This window comes from Callospermophilus lateralis, chromosome 4 (genome assembly GCF_048772815.1).
Source record: "Callospermophilus lateralis isolate mCalLat2 chromosome 4, mCalLat2.hap1, whole genome shotgun sequence".
Lineage (NCBI taxonomy): Eukaryota > Metazoa > Chordata > Mammalia > Rodentia > Sciuridae > Callospermophilus > Callospermophilus lateralis.
Genome location: NC_135308.1, coordinates 71,029,702 through 71,045,677, shown reverse-complemented (window position 1 = coordinate 71,045,677; position 15,976 = coordinate 71,029,702). Strand labels below are relative to the sequence as shown.

The window sequence follows — 15,976 nt, the reverse complement described above, 5'->3', positions numbered from 1 at the left end:
ATCCCAGTGACTCGGGAGACTGAAGCAGGAGAAGCACAGGTTCAAAGCCAGCCTTAGCAAGTTAGTGAGGCTCTAAGCAATTTAGTGAGACCCTGTCTCAAAACACAAATAAATAGGAGCTGGGGATGTGGCTCAGTGGTTAAGCATCCCTGGGTTCAATCTCTGGTACTCTCCACACCAAAAAAAATAAAAGTTGGTGAGACAAGTTTATTGTTAGTGCACAGCCAATATTGAAAGTGTTTGTGTTTGTGTGTGTGTGTGTTGCTGGGGATTAAACTCGGGAACTTGTAGATGCTAAGCTATATTCCTAGTCCCTTGAAAGTGATAATTTTTAGGGGCTGGGGATGTGGCTCAAAAGCGGTAGTGTGCTCGCCTGGCATGCGTGCGGCCTGGGTTCGATCCTCAGCACCACATACAAACAAAGATGTTGTGTCCGCCAAAAACTAAAAAATAAATATTAAAAAAAAAGAAAGTGATAATTTTTAATTGTTCAACAATACCATGAATTTGAAAAGTGTTTCTAAAATGAAATATAAAAAGAAAACAACAATAAAAAAAAAAGTGAAGGTGTGAAGTATCCTCCCTATTTTCATCTGAGTCATTAAGTACCATGTAAGTAGTGTAGATAGGTGATACAAATCTTGACTGATCATCAAAATCATCTGGGTAGTTTAACATTTCAAAAGCCTGGTTCCAGGTTTGAAGTATTGCTCAGTAGTAAAGTACTTACCTAGCATGCATGAGACCCTGGGTTTGATCCTCAGCACCACAAAAACATACAAACAAAAAAGAAAGCCTGGTTCCAACCCCTAGAGAGTTTGATCAGTAGAGATGAGATGAAAGTCCTGGGCATCCATGTGGGTTTTTAAAAAAATTAATTTTGTTTTTTATAGGATTGAACCCAGGGTCTCATGCATGCCAGGCAAGTGCTCCACTGCTAAGTTATATCCCCAACCCTGTTTTTAATTAAAAAAGATCTAGCCAGGCTTGGTGGTGCATGCCTATAATCTCAGGAGCTCAGGAGGCTGAGGCTGGAGGATCACAAGTTCAAAGCCAGCCTCAGCAATTTATCAAGGCCCTAAGCAACTTTGTGAGATTCTTTCTCTAAATAAAATACAAAAAAGGGCTAGGGATGTTGCTCAGTGGTTGAGTGCCCCTGAGTTCAATTCCCAGTACCCCCAACCCTGCCCCCCCAAAAGATCTATACATAGAATGTAAAATTTAAAAATTACAAATGGTAATCAAATGGAAAGTTTTCTTGCAAACTATCTCCTCACTCTGCTTCAAGGACAACCATTCAAGTGCCTCTTTAATGCTCTGACATCTAGTGTGCATACATAAGCTTATATTACCTAGCTTTTAAAATGTGGGATTTCAACAGGTACAGTTGTGCCTACCTGTAATCCCAGCTGCTTAAGAGACTGAGGTGGGAGGATAAATTCAATTTCAGCCTGGGCAACTTAGCAAGACCTTGCCTCAATATCAAGTTTTAAAAAATGGCTGGAGATGTAGCTCACTCATAGAGTGCTTGTCTAGCATGTGCAATGGCCTGGGTTCAGTCCCTAGAACTGCCTCCTCCTGCCATGCACAAGGTAGAATTTCACAGATATGTACCTTGGTTTTTCACTTAATATAAATTGGAGATTGTTTTATATATTCACATTATTTACCATATTGACTTAACCAGTCCTAATTTGATATTTATTTAGATTGTTTTTAGTCTTACTTTTTCAAAGTGTAACTTCTAATTTTAGGTCTTTTTAATTTTAAAATCCCTCAAGTGATATTATTTTTTTAGTTTTTTTTTTTTTCCTCAGCTGATTTTAATTAGCCATGTTTGGAAATCACTGATGTGGATTATAAGTGACCTGGATAAGAGAATATGTCTGACTGGCATAATCAAAAGAGGCTTCTTAGATGAGGTTGGATTTTGGAAAGCAGAGAGGGAGGACATAGAACATTTCAAGTGGATAAGAGAAGAATGATCAATACTATATAATTGAGAGAATATAAATGTGATAGGAGATGGTGAGGTGGATCAAACTATTGAAAGCATACTCTGACAGTATCTCTTCTTTATCCTTTGATATTATTTGGCTGTGAAACAAGTTAAGTAACTTTTGACAACTACTGCATTGAAGGGGGAAATGTTGTTACACTTTCTAGAGCCATATAATATGGTTAAGTTTTTTAGTATGTCTCCAGTTAGTGAGACTCTCAACAAATATATGTCAAATGAAATAAAGCATTTGATGTATTGCTTTTTTTTTTAACATCTCCAACAGATTTATTTTTCAAAGGAATGGATTTAGAGAAAAAACATGGGGCACAGAAGTACGGGATAGAAAATAAATAGAAATGTGAGCTATTTTGCTAATTGTTTTATAATCACAACAAACTAGTACAGGGAATGCCCTATAAAAACACAATAAATTATTTTTAAAAATAAAATCAATTACATAATTTAAAAAAAACACAATAAATGTTCCAAGATCAAGCTATTCCCTTAGCAAGGCTTAAGATTTCAGTCTGTGGTATTTGGGATTTAGGCTTCAGTTCTTATTTTTGGATGGATCACTGGGTGTATGGCACAATCCATGCTTTTAACCAGATTTGAGAGAAGAATGGCCATTTGGCTCAGGTAGAATTAGATGAAGTGTTTGGTTTCATGTGTCACATAACTACTGAAGTTCCCACAATGCAGTGTCAGGTGGGGTTGTACTTCTTGTTAAACTCCTTAATGTGGGCTGCAATATCCTTTTCTGTTATATTTCTCTAATGTCTGAGTAGCGCACTTCACAGGATCCTGTTACATCTCTTCCCACATGTCTGCATTTTTTATCAGTGCCTTTCAGTTGTACATGGTTACCATTGGGCAGTGGCTGGGTGGCTGCAAGTGTCTCCTGAGGAAGGTGCTGGTGTAGCTGGAACCCAGAGGAAGTTGCTATTGCTATTGAGGCCTTGGAGCATCTAAACTGATGTATTGCTTTTAAAGAAGTCTTTTATGTGGGCCAAAGAGCTATTGGTGTTCTTCAGCAAGGTTTTTATAAGGTTGAAATGAGCAAATCTGTAATATAAACTTAATTAAGAAAATAGGCTTTGGGGGCTGGAGTAGGTTGGTGGTAGAGTGCTTGCCTAGGGTGTGCAAGGCCCTGGGTTCTATCCCCAGCATTGCAAACAACAATAGCAACAACAACAAAATAGGATTTGAAGTTATACAGGTCTGGGTTTGAATTCAAGCTCTACCTCTCTTTGACCCTAAATAAAGTAGTTAACTTCTGAGCCTTAGTTTTATTTTTCAGCTCGTTGAATAGGAATAATACAGACCTTTCCCTCCTAGAATTATGCTAGGAATAAATAAAATTATGCAGGTAAAAATTTTAATAACAGAGTTTGGCAAATGTACACAGTAATGACATTCCTCTGGAATGAGTGTAGTGGTCAACAATTTTACAAATCTGAATAACTGAATGAATATGTTTTTAAATTATTTAAAAAATAAAAGGAGTACTGAAAACTAAAGAACATGAATTACTTGTAGATACAATTTGGGATTTAAAGGTAGATTAAGTTCTTTTTTTTTTTTAAAGAGAGAGAGAGAGAGAGAAAGAGAATTTTAATATTTATTTTTTAGTTTTTGGCGGACACAACATCTTTGTTTGTATGTGGTGCTGAGGATCGAATCCAGGCCACACGCATGCCAGGCGAGCGTGCTACCGCTTGAGCCACATCCCCAGCCCAGATTAAGTTCTTTATTTGATCCAAATACTTTAAAGTTAAAAGTATTTAAAAAAAGAGTTAAAAGTATTTATGTCAATCCACCCTGAAAACAACAATTCCTTAATTCATATTCTCTGGGTTATCTAGGCTCAGCTGGTTAATTCTTTCCATTTGTTGTGGGTTGGAGTGGATTACACAATTGTATTTAGCTTTGAACTTGTTTTAGTCTAGCAGGTCCAAAATGTCTTCACTTGTGTTTGCTTCCTCTGTGGAGTAGCTGAAATTCTTTTTACATGGCCTTTTTGTTCAGGTATTTAGCCCAGACTTCTTTATAGGCTTGATCCCAGGGCAAAAATAGAAGTTGCAAGGCTTCTTAGACAAAGGTCAAGAAGTCCTAGTGTCACTTGTGCCACATTCTGTTAGTCAAAGTGTCATAGGTCAGCCCATATTCAACCTGGTGAGGAAATGAATTCTGTGTTTTGATCAGAGAAGCAACATATGGTGACAGGGATGTGAGAAAGTATTGGCAAATACGCACACACACACACACACACACACACACACACATACACACGCACACAATCAAAACAACATTTCGTGTCTTTTTGGAACTTTTTCTTCTCAATAAAAGAATTCAATAAATATGAAGTTAGATTAATACGTATTTGTTAAATAGATTTTGGGGAAATGAATTGATGTGTTTATATGAAAGTATATTGTGGGGGACATGGTGGTCTGTAATCCCAGTGATTTTGGAGCCTGAGGCAGGAGGATTGCAAGTTTGAAGTCAATCTCAGCAACCTAATAAGACCCTTTCTCAGTAAAAAATAAAAGGACTGTGGATGTAGTCCAGGGGAAAAGTACCTTTGGGTCCAATCCCCAGTTTTCAAAAAGAATATACAAGAGTGAGGTTTTTAGTGGGGTGACTGGAAAGGATTTTGTGGAACTAGAATGGAGAAAATCAAATATCTGAGGCTGTTAAGTGTAATGAATGCTAAATACATATTTTGATAGAGTATGTGATTGTTAGTGAAGAGAAAATTAATAGTTAATTTAATAGGTATTTATAAAATACTTCCTGCTGCAAAGATAGAAAAGATCTTGTTTTCAAAGACAGAACAATTTTATTTTTGATAGGAAGCAGTATTTAACATTTTCCTTCAATAAACACTGAACTATAATGTACAAGGATATTTGGAGAAACATAAATCACTAAGCTGGTTGGGTTCCTGCTTCCAAGTAGACTTCATTTTACTCAGAAGGTATATAATATATAAACAAAATATGTATTTGAATATGATAACTATATGAAAAGTTCTCTGAGAGGTTTTTTTTGGGGGAAAGTCAGAAAATTGTTGAAGATGTAGCTCTTGAAGTAAATCTTGTACAATTTCAGCTGCGAGACGTAGGAAATCAAGTATGTAGGTGTACATAGGAAGGACACCTGTCTCATTGCATTCCCTGGGAGCAGGAATACAGACAGGGAGGGCTTTCTGGAGGAGGTAATAACCACTGAGTTGTCTTAAGGGAGTGGAAGCTAGCAGGCTTTCCAGGCAGATGAAGCAAAAACAAAGGCCAAGTAAAGTGGTGCAGCCACTTTGGAAAATCCACAGTTCCCCATAAAAGTTAAATGTAGCATTATCAATGGCCCAGTAATTTCCCTCCTATGTTTATACCCCAAAGAACTGAAAAATAATGTCTATATAACACTTGTGTACAAATATTTGTAGCAGCATTATTCATATAGCCAAAAGAGGAAATGAACCCAAAGAGGAATCAACCCAATGCCCATCAGCTGATGAATGGGTAATCAAAATGTGTTATATCCATTCAGTAGAATATCAGCAGTCATTGAAATGAATGAAGTATAGCTATATGCTACAACATGGATAAACCTTGAAGACATTATGCTGAATGAAAGAAGCTGATCACAAAAGCCTACATATCACATGATTCCATTTATATGAAATGTTCAGAATAGACAAATCCACAAAAACTAGATTAGTTTATTCTAGGGATAGAATAAAGCGTGAAGAATGGGGAATCACTTCTCATATGTACAGAGTCTCTTTTGTGGTAATATAAATATTCTAGAAGGTGACAGGGTGGGAAGATGTTGGTCAGAGATACAAAGTTTCACTTGGGAATCAAGAGATCTATTGTACAATATGGTATAGTTAACAACAATGCATTGTATGCTTGAAAATTGAATTGCTAAGGGTAGATTTTACTTTTTTTAATTATTACTATTACTGGGGATTGAACCCAGGGGTGATCTACCACTGAGTTACATTCCCAGTCATTTTGTATTTTTTTATTTTGAGGCAGGGTCTTGCTAAATTGCCCAGACTGACTTTAGATTTATGAACCTCCTACTTTTCAACCTCTTGAGTTGCTGGGATTACAGGCATACTCTACCACAACTGTCAGATTTTGCATTCTTACCACAAAAAATGAAAAGTATTTGAGGTAGTGCATATGTCAATTGGCTCAATTTAGCCATTGTACAATGTATATATACCTTGAAACATCATGTTGTACACCATAAGCATATACAATTTTTGTGAATATAAAAAATTTCACCTGGACATGGTGGTGCATGCCTGTAATCTGAGAGAATGGAGGCTGAGGCAGAAGGATCACAAGTTCAAAGTCAGCCTCAGTAATTTAGCAAGGCTCTAAGAAACCTAGTGAGAACCTATTTCAAAATAAAAAAATAAATAAGAAGGACTGGGTATGTGACTCAGTGATTAAGCACCTATAGGTTAATTTCTGTACCTAAATAAATAAATAGATAGATAAAATGTGAAATTAGTGGTGATTGTTGTATATAATCTTTTGAAAAAACAAAAACCATTTGTATAATAAATGATTGGATTGTATGGCATTTGAACGGAACAAAACAATGGGGTGGAAGACAAAGATTTGATTTTTGAATATTTTCTTATTTATTTTTGTGGTGCTGGGATTGGACTCAGCTATACCTTTGAGCTACATCCCCAGCCCTTTTTATTTTATTTTATTTTTTGGGTACTGGGGATTGAACTCGGGGGCACTTGACCACTGAGCCACATCCCCAGCCCTATTTTGTGTTTATTTAGAGACAGGGTCTCACTGAGTTGCTTAGTGCCTTGCTTTTTGCTGAGGCTGGCTTTGAACTCGAGATCCTCCTGTCTTAGTCTCTCAAACCACTGGGATTACAGGCAACCACCATGCCACCTGGCCTCTATTTTATTTTTGAGACAGGGTCTCCCTGGCCTCTAACTTGGAATCCATACTGTCTCAGCCACCAGAGTCACTGGGATTAGATGCATATACCACCATGCCAGGGCAAACATTTGTTTCTAAATTAACTTACACTTTACAAATCAAAGCAATACATACGTATAGTTAATCTAAACAAAGGACAAGTTATATTGTTATATGTAGCAGCAATCCTCTCCTTCCACCCAGCCTACCCTGTAGACTAACTTTCCAGAATAGACTTTCACTTTTTTTAGCTATTTTTATGGTATTTATCATCATAATTTGAAATAATACACTCAACTGCTCTTGATGGCTTATTGGTTTTAGACATCTACTAACTTCCTGTTGTGGAAATGAGCGTTTAGCTATCCATGCTTACCTCATTCAATGTAGAAAAGAAAAATTTTAAAATTCAACTTCTATTTAGGAATTTTTTAAAAAGCTGGGCACAATGGCACATGCCAATCCCAGATACTTGGGAGGCTGGAGAGGATTGCAAGTTTGAAGCTAACCTCAGCAACTTAATGAGATCCTGTCTCAAAAAATAAAAATGGTTGAGCTTGGTGATAAAGCATTCGTGGATTCAATACCCAATAACAGCAGCAGCAGCAACAACAAAAGATCTTGTTTCAAAATGAAAAAAAAAAAGGGTGCAGTTCAGTGGTAGAGAATAAATGGGTTAAGTCCTCAGTATCACAAATAAATACATGAAATAAAAAAATAAAAAAATTAAGTGAGAAACAGAAGGAAATTTCCTTAACTTGGTAAGGGTTCCATACTAGAGATTGACAGCATATATTTAAGAATATGTACTCTTTAAAGTCAGGAACAGACAATAATGTCAATTATAACTGCAGTGGTTTGATTTAGCAGTATTTAGTACTATTTATTTTTCAGTGTTTTTTTTTTTGAAAAAGATTTTAAGAAATGGAAGCAAAGATATTAAAATTGTGATCATTTTCAGATGGTATGATTTTCATTGTCTAAAACAAACATTTTAAAAACAACACAAAGTGGAAAAAAGAAAGTAAAATTTGAAAAAATATTCATGCAAACTAAAAATACATTCAGGAACAATGTACATTTGCCAAACAAAACGATGATTATCAATTTAGAATGTTTTCTATAGTAGGAAAGGGAAATGGGGAAAAGAGAATAAGCAAAGGAAATGAGGGAGAGTCCTTCCATAGATAAGTGAGATAATGTGTCATGAATTGAAGAGCATCACTAACTCTATCTTCTGCATTTGTGGTGTTTCAGAAAAACAGTGTTTTATTTTTCTCCATAGGGGCACTTAATAAGAAACACTTGTATTTATGGGTTGGGCATGGTGGCATAGGCCTATAATCTCAGTGCTTTGGAGGCTGAGGCAGGAGGATTACAAATTCAAGGCCAGCCTCAACAACTTAGGCTCTAAGCAAGTTGTCAAGACCCTGTCTCAAAAATAAAATGTAAAAAGAGCAGGAGGATGTGGAAGGCTTCTCCTAGCTCCCACCTCCAGCCACCTAAAGCGGTGGTGAGGTTTGCAGAAGAGGCTAGCGAGAGAGAGCCCACGCCAGGGAGTGAGCTTTTATTAGGGAACAAAAAATTCAAGGGAAAATCTCATCCAATGAAGGTTAAGGGGGGGCCAGCGATTGGGTCTTCAGGTCAGTGGCCAGGCACACCTCTGTACTGACAAGCCCTCGTACCTGGGAAAGTGTGGGGAAGGCTCTGACACTGCTGTGTCTAAGCGCCTCTCACCCAGCCAGAGAGGAAACTCAAATCATGTGCGAGGATGGCCTCCCACATTTGTAGATACATCAGTTTGATCTCTGCTTTCATGTTCACATGTCATTTTTCCTGTGCTTGTGTGTCCAAATTTCCCCATTTTATAGTGGATATCAGTCATGATCTCAATTTAACTAATGACGTCCAAATAAGGTTACATTCTGAAATACTGGGGTTTAGGGCTTTAACATAAGAATCTTTGGAGGACACAATTTGACCCATAGCAATAGCCTTCAGTCTTTTCAAGGAGTTTGGCTTATTTTGTTGTTGTTATTTTTTCCTGGGGACTGAACCCAGGAGTACTCTGCCACTCGGTAAGTTGCTGACGCTGGCCTTGAACTTGTGATCCTCCTGTCTCAGCCTCCAGTGTCACTGGAATTACAGGCACGTGCCACCATGCCCAGCTTCTCAGGGATGGAGATATATTATATATATTCATTTAGTTGTAGTTTGACACAATATCTTTAATTAATTAATTGATTTTTGTGCTAGGTGAGCACTCTACCACTGAGCCACAACCCCAGCTCCCTCAGGGCATTCTTACACTTTTGTTGTTAGCTCTTGAAATTCATGATTCCTTATATCTTCTATATGATATCTTTTTGTTTTTTAGTTGTATATGGACACAATACTTTTATTTTATTTGTTTATTTATTTATTTTTTATGTGGTGCCAGGGATTGAACTTAGTGCCTCATGCATGCTAGGCAAGTGTTCTACTACTGAGCTACAACCCCTGCTCCCCCAGTTTTGATTTTGAGAAAGAGAGCCAGCAACCTGTATTAGCTAGTCATTTTTTTTTTTTAAAGCTAGTCATCTTGTCAGGAGAATTTATACCCCTCTCCCCTCTTTTTTCTTACACTCCACCACTATAACACCTTTATCACTTCATTATACCACCATTTAAAATCATCAGATAGTATTTATATTAGGAATTTATACATATTATTTATTACTGAGCCACATGATATGCAGTGATATATAACATATTTTTTATAAGATTCTTTATATCTTTATTGGGATATAATTTTTCATATCAGACAGTTCACCAATTTCAATGAGTTTTAGTATATTCACAGAGTTTTGCATTCATCACCACAATCAATTTAGAAAAATTTCATCATTACCCTACATCCCTTAGCCATCCACTCCAACTACCCCTCCTTTCTAGTTGTAGGCAACTAATCCATTTCCTGTTCTTATGTATTCTGGATATTTCGTATAAATTGTACCATATAATATGTGACTCTTTGGACTGACTTCTTTCACTTAGTAGTTTCAAAGTTTACCTATGTTGTACCAAGTATTAGTACTTCATTTGTCTTTGATCAAAATAATATTCTTATTGTATGGATATACCACATTAAACTTATCCATAAGTTGATGAGCATTTGGGTTATTTCCACTTTTTGGTTATTTGATTTTGAGAAAGAGAGCCATCGAATGTTCATACTGTTATGAACATTCATGTATAAGGTTTTGACTTCATTTCTGTTAGGTGTGGAATTGTGGATCATATGGTAATTCTGTTTGTTTGAACAACTGACAGACTCTTTAAAATTTTTTTTTTCTTTTTACTTTTTAGATATACATGACAGGAGAGTATATTTTGACATAGACCCTTTTTAAAATTGAAAACCCCAAATGCCCCAATTTTGTATTTCCACCAGCACTGTATGAGGATTCCAGTTTCTCCATGTCCTTGGCAACACTAGTTATTATCTTAAAAATTTTTCTTTTATGTCCTAAGTATAAATTGATATTTCATTGTGATTTCTATATGCTTTTCCCAGGTGGTTGGTGATATGGAGTATCTTTTCTTGTGCTTTTTTGCCATTTGTATATCTTCTTTGGAAATATGTCTAGGTAGATTCTTTTTCTATTTTCTAATTGGTTGTTGTTGTTGATGATGATGATGATGATGATGATGATGATGTTGCAAGAACTATTTATGTATTCCAGATACAAGTTCCTTGTCAGATACATGATTTGCAAATATTTTGTCCCATTCAGTAGGTTTTTTAACTTTCTGGATTCATGTTCTTTGAAACACCAACATTTAAGTTTTTAATGATGCCTTATTTATTTTTCCTTTTGTTGTCATATCTAAGAAACCATTATCTAACTCATAAAGACTTACACCTGTTTTTTAAAAAAAGTTTTATAAGGGGCTGGAGCTGTAGATCAATGGTAGAGCACCTGCCTTGCACATGTGAGGCACTGGGTTCAATCCTCAGCAACACATAAAAATAAATAAATAAAGATATTAAAAAAAAAGAATTAAGGAAACTAAAAAAAAGTTTTATAGTGTTAGTTAACACATTTAGTTGTTTGTTTGTTTGTTTGATGATGGATCAAACTCAGGGCAAGTACTCTAAGACTGAGCTACATTCCCAGCCTGACATTTAGGTCTTTGATACATTTTGTATTAATGTTTGCATATGGAAAGATCCGACTTCATTCTTTTCCAGGTGGATGTCTCATTGTCCTAGCATCATCTGTTTTAATGGTCTTGGCACCCTTGTCAAAAATCAATTGACATGGGCTAGGGTTGTAGTTTACAGAGTGCTTGCCTTGCGTGTGTGGGGCACCATTTCGATCCTTAGCACAACATAACCACATAAAAATAAATAAATAAATAAAGGTATTGTGTTCAACTACAACTAAAAAATAAATATTAAAATAATTAAATAAAATGAATGTATTGTGTCCATGTACAACTAAAAAACTTAATGTTAATGTTTAAAAAAAATCAATTGACATGTGAAGTAACTCCTATTTCCTACCCAACTTTTTGTTTTTCCTTAAGTTAACAGTTACCTCCTTTTCTTTTTTATGTATCTAGTTCTGGCTTGAATCTATTTATTTATTTATTTTAAATTTTTTGTAGTTGTAGATGGACAGCATGTCTTTATTTTATATATCTATCTATCTATCTATTTGTTTTTGGTACCAGGGATTGAACTCAGAGGCACTTAACCACTGAGCCATATCCCCAGCCCATTATTTGTTGATCTTTATGTGGTGCTAAGGATCACACTCTGTGCCTCACACATGCTAGGTAAGCACTCCACCACTGTGCTACAGCTCCAGCACTTTAATTTATTTTATAATTAATCTCACATACATTCTTTTCCTTTCTTTCACATTTCCTGTTTTCTAATTTGAGATTCTTTACTATTCACACATTTAATTATTTAGCTTGACTTTCTAATTTTTTTTAAATTTCCTGTCTCTATCACCACTGGTTCTTACTTTGGTATCTTGTTCCTTGTTTGCAATTTTTGATTGCAATTTATTTCTCTTGGAGCTGTATCTGTGGAAATTCCCAAGACCTAAATTGAAGATGAGTTCATCTGGGGAGGACTGGCATTGCTTCTATCAGGTGCTTGGTAGTACTGTCAACCTGAAACCACTTTCAATCCTCTAGGATATCTTTTTGGTACTAGGGATTGAACCCCGGGGGGGGGGGGGGGTTAACCACTGGGGGCACATCCCCAGCCCTTTTTTTTTTTTTGTATTTTATTTAGAGACAGGGTCTCACGGTGTTGCTTAGAGCCTTGTTAAGTTGCCGAGGCTGGCTTTCAACTTGAGATCCTCCTGCCTCAGTCTCCTAAACCACTGGGATTACAGGCGTGCTCACCAAGCCCAGCTCCTTTAGAATTTTTTTTTTTAAGTTTTTTTGTAGTTGTAGATGGACAGCATGTCTTTATTTTATGTGCTTATTTTTGTATGTGGTGCTAAGGATGGCCTCACCCATGCTAGGCAAGCACTCGATCACTGAGCCACAGCCCAAGCCCCTAGAATATGTTTAATACACTTTTACATGAGGCTATAGTCCTTCGGGGTTCCAGATTTATGGGAAATGTCGTAAGCTTTGTCTTTTATGCCACAGTGGCACCCTGTAAAGCCACCATACTTATGTTCAAATTTTTTTAATCTTTTTTTTTTTCAGTTGTAACTGGACACAATACCTTTATTTCACTTATTTATTTGTATGTGGTGCTGAGGATCAAACCCAGGGTCTCGCACATGCAAAGTGAGTGCTCTATCGCTGAGTCACAACCTCAGCCCCATGTTCAAAATTTTTAATCTACCTCTTTGGGTACCAGCTTCCACTTGGTTTTTAGACAGTTTTTGTTTTCTTTCAGCTCATAAGTATATTTTTAAATGCTTTTTAGGTAAAGGACCTAGAATAGCTAAAACAATTTTGAAAAAGGAGAATGAAATGGGAGAAATAATTCTACTTAATGTTAAGTTACAGTAATCAAGCTACAGTAATCAAGATTGTGATTTGGCAGAAGGATAAACACAGAGGTCATTGCAACTGATATCAGACAGGAACATTTGATTTGGTGATGGTATAAACAAAATTGAGTTGATCACGAATATATGGGCAAGGCTTTAATTGGTGCTGTAGCAAAAGGGGCTTACTGGGACTTCAACTAAAGGGAGATAGCACTGATTGAGGTATCAGGATGCTCCCTGGGGTGGGAAAGTCTGGTAATTCTCCATTGACCAGGGGCATAGTTAAGAAAAAAAAAAGTTTCTTATTGCACAAGACTTAGACAATGAGCAGTAGTGGTTGATTTGTTCTGGGACTCTTGTAGCTGGTGCCATTATCCTATTCAAACATCCTGGCTTTGTGGCTCCATCTGGGCCTTACAACAGGGCTGATAGGCTTTGTGTGCTTGGACTTTTATAGCGATGAAAAAGCACAAGGGTAGGATAGAAGAAAACACATAGCACCTCCAATGGGTAGTCAATAGTTTAGGTGTAGAACTGAGAAGAATTTGACCCAAAAGTTAAAGCAGTAAAGAGGACAAACATAATTGAAGACAGATCCCATTCCAGTCATCCATTAGACATATGCAGGCCCAAGTGAATATTTAGTGTTTCTCAGCAAAAGTGGCCTTCAAGTTCCTGAAAAGTAAACTAGGCAACTGTTGTCATCATAACCACACATCAGAGGTGTTCTTTTTTTTCTGATTTTTAGAAATATATATTTTTATTTTTAGTCAACACATATACATATTTATGGGGGAAGGTGTGACATTTCAATACTTGTATACAATGTGTAATGGTCAGTTCTGGGTAACTGGGGTATCTATCACCTCAGACACTTTATCATTTCTTTGTGTTCAAAAGAACTCAAAAATGTGTTCTTCAAAAGAACCCAAAGGATTAAAAATCCTACTAGTTTATTTGAAATATCCAATTATTGCAAACTCTAGTTATGTTACTGGGTTATAAAATATTAGAAGTGATTCCTCCTATCCACTGTACCAGTTCTTGCTCCATGTCCTCCTCCCTCACACTCTTCACAGGCATCAGAAGTGTTATCTACAGCAAAGCTAATGAGAGACTAATAACATAATGCCCAGCTGTGTGGCCTCCAAAATTAGTGATTTTTAAGTTGACTAAAAATAAGTGAAGCTAGGAGGTTTATTTAGGTTTGTCCCTGGGAACAATTTTATCTTATGCAGATGTTCCACTTCTGTGATTTTAATAGTTCTCATGATTTTTTTTTTTTAAGAGCACAAGGGTAGAGAAGCAATGTACCATGCTACAAAGGGTACATTTACTCTGCCTAGGGGTTTATTTTATTGTCCCAGTCTTTGCCCCACCATCATAGTCTCTGTCTCAGAACTGAATAAAGAACCCCCCCCCCAAATAGCCATGTACAAATGTACCTGATTTTTGACAAAGGTACAAAAGCAATCTGTCAGCAGATAAATAGTTAAACAAAGTGAAATAATACTCAGCAGTGAAAATTACTGATCAACTAAATTGGGTGGATCTCAAAGGCATTATATTGAGTGGGGAAAGAAAAGCCAATCTCACAGGTTACATACATACAGCCACAAAAATGAAAAGTTATACTCCATGTATGTATGATATGTTATACTCCATGTAAGTATCAAAATACATTCTACAGGGCTGAGGTTAAGATTCAGTGGTAGCACGTGTGAGGCATTGGGTTCGATCCTCAGCACCACATAAAAATAAATAAATAAAATAAAGGTATTGTGTCCATCTACAACTAAAAAAAATTTAAAAAATACATTCTATTGTCATGTATAACTACAAAGAGCCAGTAAAATTTTTATTTTATTGGTTACATACTATATGATTACATTTACATATGTTCTTGAAATAAAGTTATAGAAATGGAAAAGAAATTAGTGTTGCTAAGGGTTAGGAATAGGCGTGGGTGGCTATAAACAGGTAGCACAAGGGAGCCTTATGGTAATGTAATAGTTTTGTATCCTGATTGTGGTAGTGGCTATAAGAATCTATATATGATAAAATTGCATGCACATACACACACACCAAAGGGGGAGGGAACCCTCCACAATTGAGTATATACAAAACTGGTGAATTTTGAATGAACTGTGTGAATTGCAGCAATGTCAATTTCCTGGTTTTAATAATAAAAAGTATTTATACAAGGTGTTACCATTGGGGGAACTGAGTTAGGGGCAGAGAGGAAATTCCTTGATTTCTTTTTTTTTGTTTTGATATCTCATGTTAATTATTTGAAAATAATAAAATAAAATAATAAAAATAAGTGAAGCTAGAGGGTTTATTTATTTTAAAATAATAAAAAGTGCTTTTATTTTTTTAATATAGTGTTAATTTTTTTTTTTTCTGGGAGAGTTGGAAAGGATACTTAGAGGTTGTGATGTGTTTTTTTTGGTAACAGGGATTGAATCCAGGGGCCCTTTACCATTGAGCAACATCCCTAGTCCTTTTTATTTTTTATTTTTCCGGGGGTGGGGGCAGTACAGGGGATTGAACTCTGGGGCACTCAACCACTGAGCTACATCCCCAGCCCCATTTTGTATTTGATTTTAGAATAGGGGTGTCACAGAGTTGCTTAGCATCTTGCTTTTGCTGGGGCTGGCTTTGAACTCTACATCCTCTTATCTCAGCGTCCTGATGGGATTACAGGCATTTGTCACTGCCACTTGCCAAGTTTTTATTTTGAGTCTAGGGCCTCACTAAGTTGCTTAGGGTCTCGCTAAATTGCTGAGGCTGGCCTGAGGCTGGCCTTGAATTTGTGATCCTCCTGGTTCAGCCTCCCCAGTTGCAGGAATTTTTTGAGGTTGTTGTTTTGATGTGGTTTCACAAAGAGGATGGGATAAACACCTATGATTGATACACTGTGTTTTAAAAATTTTTTAGTTGTAGATGAACACAATAACTTTATTTATTTATTTTTATGTGGTGCTGAGGATTGA

General features: G+C 36.3%; 1 pseudogene; it reads right to left on the bottom strand.

Moving 5' to 3' along the window:
• Positions 1-2,545: 2,545 nt before the first annotated feature.
• Positions 2,546-2,863, bottom strand: LOC143398286 (dynein light chain 1, cytoplasmic pseudogene; annotated as a pseudogene).
• Between the last annotated feature and the right edge of the window lie 13,113 nt (positions 2,864-15,976).